Raw genomic sequence first — 16,976 nt, 5'->3', positions numbered from 1 at the left:
TGGATGCTGCAGCGGCAGCTGCTGCAACAGTTTCTTCGCAGGTGTGAACTTTGTTCAACCACCGCCTCCCCCCCCCCCCTCCCAAAGTAGACAGGTGAAAATGAGTGTCCATTTCTCATTCGAACTTTCGTCTTCTCGGCAGTCGGAATGCGAGGTGAACTATCTGCTTTCGGTATGAAGTGATGTTTAAAGTTGTCGAACCAAAACGTTCAATGCCTATCTGCATACCCGTTCTCAACGCATTTGAGCACACATTGATAAGCCAATTTTTCCCTGTCGAGAGTCAGTTATCGCTCTCTGTTCGGGAGCAGGAGCTGAAAAATGATCCCCGGGTTCATTTATTTATTTCGTGCAACGAATGAGTGGCATTTTTCCGGCTCCTCCAACACAGTCCCAATGTCCCGAGCGGTCGGCTAGTACTAATTATCTCCCGCACACGGAACCCATAGGGAAATCTGAATTTATTTCACTTCATTTTATCGTTTTCTCAAAGTACTGCTGCTGCTGCTGCCCTCCGGTGGAGTACGAATGCGGTTTGCTATGGAATGGTGGCCGGGTCTTCCGGGTGGAGACTTGGAAGAAGATGCATGTGACCGGACAACTTTGCCGGAAGTTGCGCCTGTGTAGAACAGAGCCGCCAGATCTACGAAAATGTTCCTAGAAATTTGTTTGATTTTTACGGAATTATGGATCCGTAGAAGAAAACTACGGAATTTAGTACAATCATAATACAATCTTTGTTTATTCTTTCTTTTCAACGAGAAATGGTGGATTACATTTCCAATTTATAGAGACTGCTACATAATTATGTTATTACGGTCTTCGCACTAGTATTGGATTATCAAAGGTGTCTGTATTCGTACGAAATTCGTAATTTTTTCGTAATTTAGTGGAAAACGAGAAGGTATTTCATCCTAAAATGTCGCATATTTTATGTAAGAGAACGAGGATCGTTTGAAAAGGTCATAGAGATGGCACTATAGGTATGCTGACCAAACGTACCGTTTTTCGACCATTTTTGATCGATTCATAAAAAAAAGTCACAGGAGAGTTGTGTCCGAGACACGACCGCATAGTTAACGTAGGATTCCGTTAGGCTATCTGTTGATTTTGGATATGTTTGAAGAATTACTTCGTTAAACTCTTTGATAATGAATTGGTGGCCCTGAGAAGGGCAATTTTGTTTGGTAGTTGGGTATTGTTTGTTCACTCCACCTGCGTTTACCGAGTGATGATGACAGAAGTATGGTAAACAGTCGTTGGGTGGTGCGCATCAGATAGAAGATGCCGAAGTGGAATGAAATATGTTGTAAACCGCCCTCTGTGACCCTAGACGAGATGCCTCCTGTGTTATGTATGGATGAAATAAAGAAAAAAAACTCACCAATGTAATATAAGATAATTACCAATAACGAACACAATTATTAATTTTCCTCGTCGGTAAAAACATGGTAATCTAATATAGAGAAAACATATTTGAAATGGAAAAGATTATTTTGTTTTATAATTTTTACTTTCTTAGCGTTTATTCAACCCAATACGAATTTGAATTGGACTAACAACACCTAATACTATATGTAGAGCATATGAGAAATCACTATCTCAAATATTTCTTCACTTTTTCAATTTTTTCTCGCCGTATGAACTTTACTTGGGTGAAAATGAACACACGGGAACACACCTTGTTTTTTATTTATGAAAATTGAAATGAATTGTTTCATATATCAAGTCATTTTTAACACAACTGCTACCAAATACAATTTTACAATTACGCTTGTGCACAATACACGATCGATCATTGATATGAAATATCACGAACATTGAAGTTCCACATTTAAATTTTATTTGCTAGAATTAATCGAATCACTCCCCTTTTACTTGCAATATTAAAATGCCTCCGACTTGCGTATACATTTCGTTTAGCAGCACGTCGAATATTGAATACAAAATGTCATTAATTCTCCGCCAACATTTTTGCTCGGGTTGCTCTACTGGCTTTGTGTGGGTAGATGTGGGCTAAGTATTTTGGTATAACATGCTCCCAATATACACACACTGCGATCACAGCAGTGGAACTCCATACAATTCACTGATTAAAAAGTGTCCACATTTTCATCGTTTGTTTACGTGAAGAATATATTTTTTTCAGGCACACTTGATTTGAGAGTGTATGGATTTCTAGCTGTCTTGACGCAAGGTCTTTAATAAAGAATGAGAAGATGGGAAGGTTTATATAAACATGTTTATAATTACATAAGTTTATTCAAATATTAATATTGCTCTTATTTAACTATTCAGTGCAATTTTATCAAAATTTGAAAGAGAAATCAAAAAAGGAATGTTTTTTTTTGTTTTTGAGAGTGTATGGATTTCTAGCTGTCTTGACGCAAGGTCTTTAATAAAGAATGAGAAGATGGGAAGGTTTATATAAACATGTTTATAATTACATAAGTTTATTCAAATATTAATATTGCTCTTATTTAACTATTCAGTGCAATTTTATCAAAATTTGAAAGAGAAATCAAAAAAGGAATGTTTTTTTTCAATATTTTTCTGAGATGGTTATTAAAAATCTATGATTAATATTGCTTTATTATTTACCCTCCATTATTTGTTAATTTCTCCTGATTTTCGTTCTATTACCTATAATTTTAACAATTCAATTTGAGAGGTTTAAAATTGCGACAAGATAAAAATTTGGTGTGAAAGAGCGAATTGTGGAAAATCAAACCAACATATCATATCTTTCCGTTATCCGCAAACATGCCAAGCAGTAACCTAAAAAAACAAACTCATAAACGACAAAAAGAGTCTTAGATTGTATATTTTTTACATATTTTTCACAGTTTTACAATACCATTTGTTTATTGGCGTTTTTTAGTTGGAGTGCCTTTTAATTGGCGGTTCACCAGTTGGAGCACGCGCCAATCAAAAAGCAATCATCTGTCATAATTGTATGTCAGTTATACTATGTTGTTACAATGCCATTTTTATTGAAGGGTCTTTGAACGTTAAACTCAGTATAAAAGTATTTAGTTTTGCAGTTTGTTTGACAAATGTATTCGTTTGAAAACATTTATTAATATATATACATATATAAAGTGAATTATATCACATCCACTATTCAAGGAAGTTAATGATATTTTCTAGCATCAATCCAAATGCAGTAATTCTAATTATTATTATGACCGCACTAAAAGACATGAAAAACAACAAGAAAAACGCGAACTTTGAAATTTGTGAACTATTGCAGTATTACTTCAGCCACTCCATGCCAAACTGATATATTGGTAGCTTGTTTTCGTTATGGTAAAACATTGAACCTGTATTATTATTTTTTTGGGTGATTCGATTTTTTCACTTTTTCCCAAAATGACTTTTATCAAAAACTTATGACTTTTGAACCACTGAGCCGATTCAGATGATCGATACATCAAATTGAAGTAAATTAGCTAGTCTTTTTGGAAAAATATCAAACTTCCAAGAAATTTGAATTTTGTTTTCGTAATTCTTGATTGTATCCGTTTTTATAGTTTACATGGTTTCGGGACCAACGGCGCTTGAAAACTGAGGATTTTTTTACACATTTTTTACACACACACACATTTACACATTTTTTTTTTTTTTACTCAAAATTAGATATATTCTTTTTTCTTTTTTGAGTTATAATTTTTTAGAGTTAACCGAGAGTTCGGAATATTAAATTCTTCCCCTTTTTCCTATTTTCTAAAATTCATAACATTTGAACTGCTAGAGCGATTCAGATGATCATTATATCAAATTAAAGCCAAGAATTCATAGTTGTTCGAGAAATAATTAATCGAAAAATAAATTTTGGAAAAATATTGCACTTGCGTAAAAATTATTTCTGTTTTCGTGATTAATAATTGTATCTGTTTTTCATAAATAAAAAAAAAATTTGCGCGTGTGAAATTATTGACTTAAATTAACTATGTCGATTATGAGAATCGATTCAGTAGATAAAAGTTATGAATTTTTAAAAAACGTCATTTTTGGAAAAAAGGAGAAAAATGATTTTTTGAACCATCGGTTAATTTTGAAAAATCATAATTTAAAAAAGAAGAACACATTTTTGGATACGTTATCTAAAAAAACATAGCGCCCTTGAATGAAAACTATAAAGAACAATTACGATCAATAATCAAGAAAACAAAATTATTTTTTTTGCAAGTATAGTATTTAAAAAAAACTGGCTAACTGGCCAATTTGATATGTCGATCATCTGAATCGGTTTAGTAGTTCAAAAGATATGAATCTAAAAAAAAATATTTTTGGAAAAAAGGAAAAAACTAGATTTTTCGAACCACCCTAAAATTGAATGGGATCTAATATTTAACGGAAAGGAACAAAACTACCGATTTATACGAAAATCTGAGAACCACTATGTCGGTTTGGCATGGAATCTATATATAATACTAAAAAAATATAGTTTGGTGTTAATTTCCCCTGCAACTAAAAAACTGATTACTAGAAACTAATTGACGTTAACGTTTAATTACCTTGTAAATTCTAGATACAATACCAACAGAGGGTATTTTAAAAAATAAAAATAGCTTTTTATGGGGTGTGTTCAAAACTGAAAAAAAAATATTCAGAATTCATATTTTTATGTTGTTTTTTAAGCGTACCTACAATATTTAGTCGTATAATTATTGTATCATTCAATTTATTCCGATGAGAATGCTTTAAAATATTTCAACTGATGCTCTTACCACATTTTAATTTTTTTTATTCAATGTTCTATGGCGAAGCTTCATTCGTAAATTACACATTTGTCATCATTGGTGGAATACGATCATAAATGTTGTTATGAATAACACAGCAAGTTATGATTACAATACATATGGGTTTATTTCGATAATGCATTATACATAAACCGATAAAAATGCATTATAATATCTATCCACAGCGTTTTAGCGTCTATATGTATATTTTATTCTATTTCAGTTTGTAATTTCTATCCCAATCGTGTTTATCATGATGATGCTAACATTAATAACATTATATACGAACCTCCCACCTTATATATGATGTCTCCCACCCTTTTAGAGACATCTTAACATTATGTTCAATTTTTAGAGCATAAACTATCTGTCAATTTTTTCACTGTTTACATTTTCTTGCCACAAATCGTTGCCACTTTTTTCTCTCAAGTTACACTTCTCTTCTCTGCTGCGATAGTGCATAAGGAAGTGTAAGTTCAAGTGTCACTTTTGAGCTAGACATTCGCTTAACCGCAGGTATTAAAATATTGCATTTTTTCAAATATTGTTATGTACGGTTATGTTTTTTTTATATACAGCGGAAAAGATTCATTGAAGTGAAAGTATTCAAAGTAAGTTATGTGTTATTTGTGACTGTCTAATGTTAATTGGATGTTTTTAAAAGAAATGGCAAAGGGTAAGCGCCTGACAGAGGAAGAGCGACGAATAATCACGTTGTTTGAGGACGAAGGCTACTCCAATCGCTCTATTGCATCAAAAATCGGGCGGTCAGAGAAAGTGGTCCGGAATTTTTTAAAGAAGGGGCCAAAATATGGCGTCAAACTTCCAACAAAAGGTTTTACCAATGTACCAAATAAGACACGAAGCTACCCGTAACCGACTGTCTAGCTCGCAGATTAAGAAAACACTGGATGTTCCTGTGACAACATTGCACATATTCTAAACGAATCACCAAACATCAAGTGGAAAAAATTGAAGGGAAAACCAAAATTGACAAATATTCATAAGCAGAACCGACTTAAGTTTGCCAGGAAATACATGTCATGGAAAACAGAATGGCGGAAGGTTATGTTCTCTGATGAGAAGAAGTTTAATTTGGATGGCCCAGACTGTTATAGCTACTACTGGCATGATCTGAGTCAGAAGGACGTCGTGAGGTCAAAGAGGTATTCTGGTAGTGAAAGTCTGATGGTATGGAGTGCATTTTCATATTATACCAAGCTTCCCATTTGTTTTATATCAACCAGAATGAACTCCGAAATGTATTTGGAGCTGTTGAAAGATGTTTTGGTCCCTTATATCGAGAACGAAGGGGACGAGGAACTGATTTTTCAACAAGACAACGCATCGATCCACGTATCAAAACAATCCAAGGCTTGGTTTAACGATAAGAACATCACTCTTCTCGAATGGCCGGCTTGCAGTCCCTATTGCAACACCATGGAAAACCTCTGGAGAATCTTAGCTGGGATGGTATAAGCGAATGGACGGCAATATGACAACATATCCAGCCTAAGACAGTCCATTCAACAAAGTTGGAAGCAAATTGGCATGACAACAAACCAAAATCTGTCGGAATCTATGTCGAATCGTATTTTTGAAGTGATCCGGAATGGAGGCGGGCATACCAAATATTGACTACTGAATTTGTTCGAAATAAGTTGATTTAAAACAGTCCTCTTAATATTCATAATTTCTCTCTCATTTTTTCGGGACATCGTTTTAACCATTTTTATTACACGATTTCATGTAAAGCAAAGTAATAAAACATTAATGATAATAACATCCACAAATGCTTGTTTTTCTATTAAAAAATCGCAAATTAATGGCATGCGGCTAAACGAATGTCTACCACTGTATTTGCAATGTGCATTTCCCCCAGGCAGCTTGGTTTGGTTGTCTCTGTTAGGGAACACATTTCGGTAGGAACAAGAGTTCCCCCTACTTCATGTATTTGCCATGTTCTTTTTCTTCTTTTCCTTTGTTTACGGAGACTTTAAATCTAACGATTCATTCGTCTCCGTTTGCCATGTCGATTTCTCTCAGACAGCTTGGTTTTGATGTCTCTGTTAGGGAACACATTTCGGTAGGGACAAAAGTTCCCCCTACTTTCGTGTATTTGCAATGTCGATTTCCCCCCGACAGCTTGGTTTTGATGTCTCTGTTAGGGACCCGCCACATGTGTCTTCAAGCGAACTCTCGAGAGGCGGAGGAGTACTTGTGGCCGCTAAAATAAACCTCGAATGCAGCTCGATCTCATTGCCAGGATGCAGTCAGCTTGAGCAAGTTGTGGTTCGAGTCAAGCTACCAACTCGCACATTATATATCTGCTGTATATACTTACGACCAAATTCAAGCACTGACCCATGCTGAAGCGATCCGCGCCATTTTTGATCATATCGATGACACTGATTTTGTTATGGCGCTGGGTGACTACAATCTCCCATGCCTAAGATGGCAGTTTGATGAAGACTTGAACGGATACACGCCTATCAACGCATCTTCAGAACAAGAGCTGATACTCATCGAATCACTGCTCGTTTGTGGACTAACACAGATTAATCGCTTCATAAACTCTAATCAGCGGTTACTTGATTTAGCCTTCGTCAATGCACCAGATGACATGGATATAATTGAACCTTCTCAACCTCTTCTAACAGCTGATCCTCATCATAAGCCGTTCATCATTTTGCTTGACATTCGCAAACCGATATGACGACTATGAACTTCAGACGCTGTAACTTCGAGACTTTAAATAACGCTATTGCTTCTCTCGACTGGCAAGCCATCTTGGTAGATAACTCGCGGGCTCGCGTCTTCCCCACCATGTTTTGCCTTTCGTCGCGGTTAGGAGCCTTCTGAACCTTGTATGTACGCAGGCCCTCCCGCTGCTTGGTCCGCTGGACGAATGAAGTTGACAAATTCAGCTTATTGGCGACATCCCGGACCGAACTTCTCGGATCACGTCTAAACTGCTTAACTACGCGCTTGTGATCTTTTTCACTGACGGAGCATCCATTTTTGCCGTTCTTCACCTTCCGGTCGATGGTTAGGTTCTCGAAGTATCGTTTTAGTACTCTGCTGACCGTGGATTGGACGATTCCCAGCATCTTACCGATGTCCCGATGTGACAACTCCGGATTCTCGAAATGAATGCACAGGATTAATTCACGACGCTCTTTTTCGTTCGACGACATTTTTCCAAATTTACGAAAAATTGACAGTGAAGCATGGCCAACGTGATCTATACACTCTTATCTGATTATAAGCGAAAGCTGAAGATATAATTCCTAAAAAATAAATTTCTACAGCGTTTTTTCCGTGATGCAATTTGATGTGACACACCCTTTATGAGGAATGTGCTTCGGAAAACAAGAAAACGCTATTTCAAGTCGAGAACCACGGCTGACTGCATCACTCTTCGTAACATTGAAATAGCATACACGGATCTTCTCGCTGAAACCCACAGAATATATATGCATAGAGTTCAGCAGAATCTGAAGCAAAATCCGGCATCCTTCTGGAAGTATGTGAGGTCACTGAAAACGAATACAAGGATACCGCCCAATATGGAATTTAACGGAGCAACTACTAGTTCAAATAGCGAAGCAGCCCATCTCTTCGCCAACTTCTTCCAGGGTGTTTTTAGCACAGCGATGCCTGGGATATATACAGGATGCTTTCGGCATATTCCAACGTACGACATAAATATTCCCTCAATCACATTTTCACCCGAGGAAGTCCAAAAAGCGCTCGAAAATATTGATGCGTCCAAGGGAGCTGGAGTTGATGGACTGCCACCGCTATTTCTCAAGCATTGTGCCTCCTCATTGGCTTTTCCTGTTGCTTGTCTATTCAATAAGTCACTCTTTGAAAAGACATTTCCGAAGATTTGGAAAGCAGCTCGAATTGTTCCGATCCACAAATCGGGCAGTACTCATCGCGTCGAAAATTACCGTGGAATATCGATTCTATGCTCACTCGGCAAGGTTTTTGAAACCATGATTCATGCTATACTGTATAGAGCTGCGCACTCGCTGATATCAGAGGAACAACACGGATTTGTGCAGCACAGATCAACGACAATAAAACTAATGTGTTACACTCGCGTTCTATTTGATGAAGTCGAGAACAGGAACCAGGTTGATTCCATTTACGTCGACTTTTCCAAAGCATTCGACACTGTCCCGCATGAGTACTTGATTGGGAAATTGAAACACATGGGATTTCCTGAACACATAACTTACACTCATATCTCACCAACCGTGAAGCTGCAGTGTGCATCAACTCAGTTTGTTCCGAAAATTTTCCCATTACGTCTGGTGTGCCACAGGGAAGCGTGCTTGGTCCTTTCGTTTTCATTCTTTTCGTGAATGACCTATGCTATAGACTGAAGTCTCGGACGAAAATGTTTGCCGATGACCTAAAATTATATAGAACGATTTCATCTGTCCTCGATTGTCTTGTTCTGCAAAGCGACAACGAGCTCATGCTGTGGTGCCGTGAAAATGGTATGGCGATGAACATAACGAAATGCAAGATAATTTCATTCTCACGGCGGCTTGACAAAATCAATTATTCATACAAAATTAGAAACAACACGTTGGAACGGGTCGACTCTATACGCGATCTGGGCGTCACATTGGATTCAAAACTACGATTCCAAGATCAGCCAAAGCATTCGCGGTGCTTGGATTCATTCGGAGACAGACTGTTCAGTGTACGGATGTATACACACTCAAAACACTGTTTTGCACACTGGTTCGCAGCATTCTTGAGTATGCAGTTCCAATATGGTCGCCATTCCAGACAGTACAAGTTGCCAAGCTAGAACGAGTTCAGAAGCAATTCATTCGATATGCCTTACGACAACTTCCATGGAGCGATCCTGTAAACTTGCCTGACTACGCCTCGCGTTGCATGCTCATCGGGTTGGAAATCTTATCAGCTCGTCGACTCAAACTCCAACAAACGTTTATATCCGATATAATAGAGAGTAATATCGATTGTTCGGAGCTGCTGCAACAAATCAATTTAAATGTACCAACACGAACTCTTCGTAGTTATCCCGTCATCAATCTGCCATTTCACAGAACCAGTTACGGACAGAACGGCCCATTTAACTCATGTCTGAGAGCATTCAACGCGGTTTGCCATGTCCACGATTTTGGAATGTCCAAGAATAGTTTTAAGGCTAGGATTAAAGACATAATTTAAGTTTCAGTCTGTACGATTATAAATCGAAGACGAGGACAAATAAATAAATAAATTTCGACCAATCAGAGGTGGATGTTTCCGTTAGGATAGGGGTTGGGATTTTTCAATTGTTCGTAGTTAGTTTCATGACATATATTATTTTACTCAATATGACAAATTGTTATAGAGTGCCGAAATCGATTGACGCAAAATTTTTATCAATCCATCAGGAAATGACTGATCAATAAGCGTTTGAAATTGGACAATTTTCACGATGTGCTCGTTTTTCGATTTTCAATTTGTACCCCAATATGTACCCGAAAGACGTAATCCTACCTCAAAAACTTCCTGTCCGGAAACTAGAAATGGATTATATCTGTGATACTACCGCAAGGTAGGACTACCGCTGGCTCGGGAAACATTTATTTGAAGTTGTATCTGAATCAATTCTCAAGGAATAAATATAAAAAAGTTCACGCTGAAAGTTTTTCCTGTTAGTGTGTGGTTTTTTTTTTTTTTTAGTTATTGAAACAAATTTTTGGATCAACAAGCAGAGCCAGGGTACGTATATGGAAAGGTAGTCTGGACTGACTAGTGCATCAATAGTAGTGAGCCTGTGACGTGTTAGCTTTGCAAGTATCGTGGAGCGGTATGACAAATTTGTCTAAATAAGTTTATATCTATTGTATTTTAGCTTAATGTGTATATTTATTCATTGCAGCGTAAAGATTCAAAATCTAATCAAAACATAGGGTAAATTCTGGTTCGGTAATTCGGATTTTAGCTTCCTGAAGCTCTCTGTAGCTCTTCGATATCTCCTGCCGCAGTGCTTGAATGAGGCCATCAGAACCGGCCGAATCGCTAGATTTTTTGTTAGAGATTTTGATGATGCTGCTCCCGATTTTCTTTGACGGAACATCCCTCTCGAGATAGTCTTGTTTAGTCCCATTAGAAAGCTGGGCCGATTCCGCGGATATTACGAATATTTTTTACTGGATTCAACTCTTGCTTTATGTCAATCAAGACCTTTCAGCGAGCCGCCCGGTTTCGATTTCTCGAGGCATGAGAATCATTGGTCTTTCTGACAGTATGAACAGCTAAAAATAAACGGTTTTATGTATTAATTGTATAATCTGGATTTGTTTAAATTTACCTGGTTTTTACCTGGTATCAGTTTTCGATGATATTGTTCTTCCAAGTCATCGATATGCACGGAACAATCTGGACTGAAGTGAAGCGAGCAAATGTACATGTTTTTAGTATTGTTGTTTAGGTCCTGTCCGAAGAATCGAAGCCATTTCCTCGGAATGGTCATATCCATCGGGAATCGATGAAATGATAATTTGTGGGATATGTTGTCATAATTCGAGTTGGACTCGAGCCGGGTGCCACTCATCGAGCCATAGGGTTGTCTGAAAATGGAAATATTATATAAATATATTCCTTCGCAGCGAAGCCGCCGTTTAAAGACCAGTTTCAAAAAGATGCACAGAAACAACACATTCAGGGTACTAATTCCGAAAAGCCTTCAACGTCAATGGTTCACCAACTTCTCTATCTCACGTATTATTGACGTATTTTCGAAAAAAAATAGCGAAAGACGTAATATTTGCAACAAAAAAAAAACAGTTGTTATGAATTGCTTTGCGATCGCTGCTTTTCGTCAAAGCTAATTGAAATTTTTTGGAAAAATTTGGAGGAAAATGGGAAAATTCGTAAAATTGGATTCGCATATTTTCTACAATAACATCGTGATAAGCGTTGTGAATTCGACATTTGCGATAACGGAATCGACCTTCGTTTGAATGAATTTTCGGATGGAAAAATGCACTTTGAAAATAAAAATTATTAATGAAAATAAGCTGTTCCATACCAAATATGTATTCTATGAATATTATATGAATAATATTATAATGGCGAGATTGGGCAGAAGTTTTAGAAAATTTATAGAAAATTGATTCAGTAAAGGTCAGGACTGAAAAATTGTCCACAACTGATATCGAATAGCTGAGGCCTGGTGAAAGTGGTCCGTAGCGGTCAAAATCACGAGTCGTTTTGAAGGATTTTGGTCCCTACATTTTGGATATGGGATATTGGTAATCAAATTTTCAAGGTACCAATAGTGCAAATTGAAATAACCCAGTTGTCCGGAAGAAAACACATAATTTTGAAGAGAATCTCAAAATATTTCGATTCGTAGTAATCCTCGTCTCAGGCAAATTGTAGAATCCTTTCCAACAACACATTATTGTTTCGTCAAAGTGCTACAATCGCATGTCCCATCGAAGCAAAATGGTGATAATCTGACGGGGCCAGTTCTGGAGAAAACGGTGGATGCGATAACGTTTCCCAGTTGAGGGGTTTTATTGCGTCCTAAACGACTTTAGCGGCAAGTATGGAAAAGTTCATTCGTTCATTACTCCACACCTAATTATAAATCACTCTTGTATCTGCTTAGAATAATCATGGCGAAGAGATTGCAGCAACAATCGTGAGATGGCACGATGAATCATTTTTCACTCTTCGATCATTTTCATTCGGGACTGAGAATGAACATAACAAAACAAAGAGTGGAAAACAACATTCGATGCATGAATACTCCTATGAGAGGATCGCACGAAACAAAATAACGAATGAGTCAAAATAGACTCAATCTGCGTGTATGTATGATTTTATTTTCCCTTCTATTCTCTTCCTCGTCAGCATTCAATTTGTTATCGGCAATGCACATGAATCTATCTTCCCGCTCACCAATAACATGCGTTAATATGGTCTTTTGCGTTGGCTTAGATCGTTTCATACTAGAAACAAAAAAACGTCGTTGCATTATGCACAGGAAACAACTCGATTTTAACTATCTACCTATGTTTTGCTGCCGCGATCGAGGCTTTAATGATTGTTATTTGAGTGAAAAACGAATGATTTTACAGAGACACAATTTGATTCTCTCACCATCTAACGTCATTTCGAGAGGCAAAAGAGAGAATGCAAAATTCTCTGAGAATAGATGAGCGGAATCGAGACAGTATTTTTCCGTTCAAATCGAGGATGAACTTTGCGAAGATGATAGGGAAATGTTTTCTGTCTCAAATAAAGTAATGCATAAACGGAGAATAGGAGAGTGAGTTTTATTTGTGAATGAGTGCTGTTGAACAAATTTCGATGCGATTTTGCTCATACCTGTTTAGCGGTTTGGGTCTGTGCGTTGTTTTGCTGTAACATCAATTTATCGTGTCTTCGGATCCATTCCGGTTTTTTTTTTCCATCAATGCAAAGTTTAAATTTATCATTCGATGCCGGTAGCGATCAGTATTCACCGTTTCAGCCGGTTTAAGTAGCTCATGGTACAGTACCCTCCTGGTCCTACTACACAGAGACCATCGTCTATCTGTTTATATAGAAATGGATTTCTGTCTGTCTGTCTGTCTGATTCTTATGGACTCGAAAACTACTCAACCGATCGACATGAATATTTGTATATAGGGGTTTCTGGGGCCGGGGAAGGTTTTCATTATAGTTTCAGACCCCTCTCCCCTCTCTAAGGGGGAGCTGCCATACAAATGAAACACAAGTTTCTGCATTACTCGAGAATTAATCAAGCAAACGAAACCAAATTAGGTATATGAAGGTTTTAGGGCGCAATAAATGTTTTCACGGTGGTTAGACACTCCACCTCTCTCTCTAAGGGGGAGCTGCCATACAAATGAAAGACAAATTTCTGCATAACTCGAGAACTAATCAAGAAAATGCATTCAAACATTTATTCCATGTAACGGAGAAACATGTTATTTGCAAGTGGTTGAAAAATCTTGAACGAGTATTGTGTCTTAAAATAATCTGATATTATAATGATGAATTTTGGTAGAAGTACTAGGAATATTATAGTAAAAGGTAAATTCAACGGGGTCGATAAGAAGACCAATTAATGGACAGTTCTGCGATTGGACTGATGAACTTTCGCTTAGTAAGAAAACGGGAATGTTTGGAGGTATTGATAACAAAAAAACAAATTTTGGGCGGGACGAAGTTTGCCGGATCAGCTAGTCACCGATAAAAGTCGAAAGAAACTTTGGAATTTCCGAAACCATCTCTCACGTGTGTTCACTGCTGGAGCATGTTCATCATATAGTTCCACAAGCAAACGATTAACTTCGACCGTTTTCTTCTTCAAATAAAAAACAAGTAGCGAATGCCACAAATGCTCTTTGTTTGGAAAAAAATCGACATTTTTAAGACGCTGCACGCTTATTAGACGTATTTTTTTTCAGAAAAACACTAACGTATTAATGACGTTTAGCGTCAAATGAAGAAGAAACATATACATTCTATCAAATCTCTATCTACTCTAATATATAACTTTTTTTTTAAGTTGGTACTCATGCAAAGAATCTAAACTTTAATCGATCTGCTAAAAACGGCTGAACGCATCAATATGAAACGTTCACAGGAGTTTAAGGGATACACTAGGCTAAAAATTCATCTGCTAATATTAGAGTTTACTGTAATATTTGCAAAATTACAGAGGATTTCCTAAAATACTAGAGAAAACCTGTTCTCGTCCCTTTTTTTAATTTATTTTTTTCGTCAAAGAAACGAATTTGCTTTGCACAATTTTTTTTAGGGTTTTCAAAACTACCTTCCGGTTTATTGAATTATTCATGATCAAAGACGAAGGGGTGATTTTTCATTAGAACGGAAATATCTTTGTACGGAAAGGTGCTACAGGAACGTTCGAGCAATCAAATGGAAGATGTCCTACGAAGTTAATTGGATTTGCTATTGAGTTGGTTAGCAGAAAATTGTGTTATTCTTCAAAAAGCGGAAAAAAAATCGATTTTTATCTCTTCCCGATATTTTTGTCCAGTACATCTACACCCAAATAAACTGTATTCGTGTAATATTGCAAAGTAATATGAAGTTACAGTTCTTCAAAAATGACATAAAAAGTTCAAGTTCGCACTCTGTACCTCTATTCTTTTTGTCAAGTGTTTGACAGAATGAATATCGCAATGAAGATTTTGCTTGATATGCATTTGAAATCCTTAAAATTTTCGTAACATTTTTCGTAGAGCGACCCGCCTATATAGAAATCAAACACATAGTCCTACGTCAAAAAAGTCCATTTATTTACTCGAGAGAAAACTGGCCCTCTGCTTGAAGGTTGAGATTCGGAAGACGAAGCACTTCCCTCCGGATTGCGTTCAACTTCGATAAATAAATTCAACACAAACAAAAATTATATATAACACGAACAGAAATGAATTCAGAATTAGTTTAAAACAAACAAAAATGTATAATTGTTTTCTTTGGATCAGAATTACGTCCCTTGTTTTCTTGTATCACAAAACTAGTTTCAAACGCTATTACAAGTATTCCTCATCTCCAACATTCAATAAAAATACGTTGTTTCACTATGAGCTTATATTGCGAGAGAACACCAAAATAATTCTCGCGATGTGTAAAATGCTCACCGCACAAAAAGAAAAGCATGATAACGAAGCGTAGAAAGCTTCAACATTTGTTGAGTTCCACCGAAAGCTTAGCTCTCTTCACAGTGTCGCTCAGAAATGTGACAACACTTGTATTCAAATACAATTTGCGGTTTGTTTTAAATCTTTCATTTCGATCATCCCAAAACTATTCGAACCAATAATCGATTTTGTGTATCAATATTCGCTTTAAGGCACATCCTTCCACTAAAAAATCAGAAAATAATCACATCAGTAGCACAAATTGCATTTCACTTCCTTCGCGGACACAATCATTTGTGACACTTTCATTAAAAACACCATCTCGTTCATCTCCTCTCACCGGGAAATCGTAAATCATCGTCGAACGGTAATTAAATTCCCTGCCATCGCCATGCAAAAGAGGTGACGCCATTCTGTCTGGGTTCACGCAAAAGCAGCAAGAAAAACACACAAGATCAAGTAGCGGGCGGATGGATATAACGCAAACGCGAGTCCGCGTTTTTTCGTTGTTCGCGAAAAACAGACACCCGGGGTTTCCACCCACCATACTGTTATGCATTGCGCGCGATGCGATGGAAATAAAAGTGGTTCATTGGCCAAAAGTGCACCGATTATCATTATATCCTTTTGGTTACTGTCACAAAGAAACCCCATCAAATCTCCCGATCGAAGGGGATTATTTTTAACTTTTGACAGCAGATCTCGAATGTCCTCCGGCCAGAATGAACGATAATGGTCCACTTTGACGTAACGCCGCATCTGCGTACGAAAAGGGCCTTGAAATCATATACGCGGAAAAGACGGTGATCGATCCCACAGGCAGGGGACGAAAAATGTAAACAAGTAGCTGTCAGCGAGCGACGCCAGTGCACTATACGCGTTCTCTCCCTCTCACGCGCGCAAATTCACTCGCGTAGCTAACACGCCAACACAGTGTTAAAAATATCGCTGAAGTAAGATAATGATCGGGGTTTTTTTATCCACTCATTTTCTATTTTTCCACCATTCAAATAACCATTTGTCTTGTTTACTTTATCTTTCCGCTGCGATTCGCAAGCGTTCGAACGGCTGCGGTTCCATCGGAACACCGCGTTTTTGATATTTACGAGACGCGTGTGCGTGAAATTAATCGAGTTGGCACTTTCAACTTTTGCTCAATAACATGATTTGAACATAATTCACTTCATAGTGATGCAGCCACTGTTTCGGACTCACATTGGGGAAAAACTACGCATTCAGGGTATACAGTACAAAGAATGGAAGCTCCCGGTCTATTTATTTACTTTATTTATTTATTTTTTTTTCAATTTGGACTAAGTCCTCTCGGACTATATGGGATGTAAAAAGAAAATCTAAACACTGAACATGTAGAAGAAAATGAAAGATTTCGAATGCTTATAACCTAAGTGGTGCGGACTCAATCCACTCCATTTTCTAGCAAATTCATGCATTTTTTCAAGCGGGTTCTTGCAATAAATTCTCAGACCACCTGAGATGCCAGATTTACAGATATGTTTCTAAATTTACAGACATATCTGTAAAATACTTTTTATTTTTGTTGAAG

The 16,976-nt window shown here is 37.2% G+C and overlaps 1 long non-coding RNA gene across 1 annotated transcript; it reads right to left on the bottom strand.

Moving 5' to 3' along the window:
- Window positions 1-10,775: 10,775 nt before the first annotated feature.
- Window positions 10,776-15,873, bottom strand: LOC129764987 (uncharacterized). Its single transcript, XR_008741315.1, has 3 exons — window positions 15,753-15,873; window positions 11,095-11,353; window positions 10,776-11,038 (listed from the first exon to the last, which is right to left on the bottom strand). It is a non-coding gene; the product is annotated as an uncharacterized LOC129764987 (long non-coding RNA).
- Window positions 15,874-16,976: the final 1,103 nt, after the last annotated feature.

This window comes from Toxorhynchites rutilus, chromosome 2, assembly GCF_029784135.1.
Source record: "Toxorhynchites rutilus septentrionalis strain SRP chromosome 2, ASM2978413v1, whole genome shotgun sequence".
Classification (NCBI taxonomy): Eukaryota; Metazoa; Arthropoda; class Insecta; order Diptera; family Culicidae; genus Toxorhynchites; species Toxorhynchites rutilus.
Note: the sequence above shows the minus strand (reverse complement) of the source record. Positions and strands in the feature narration are given on the sequence as shown.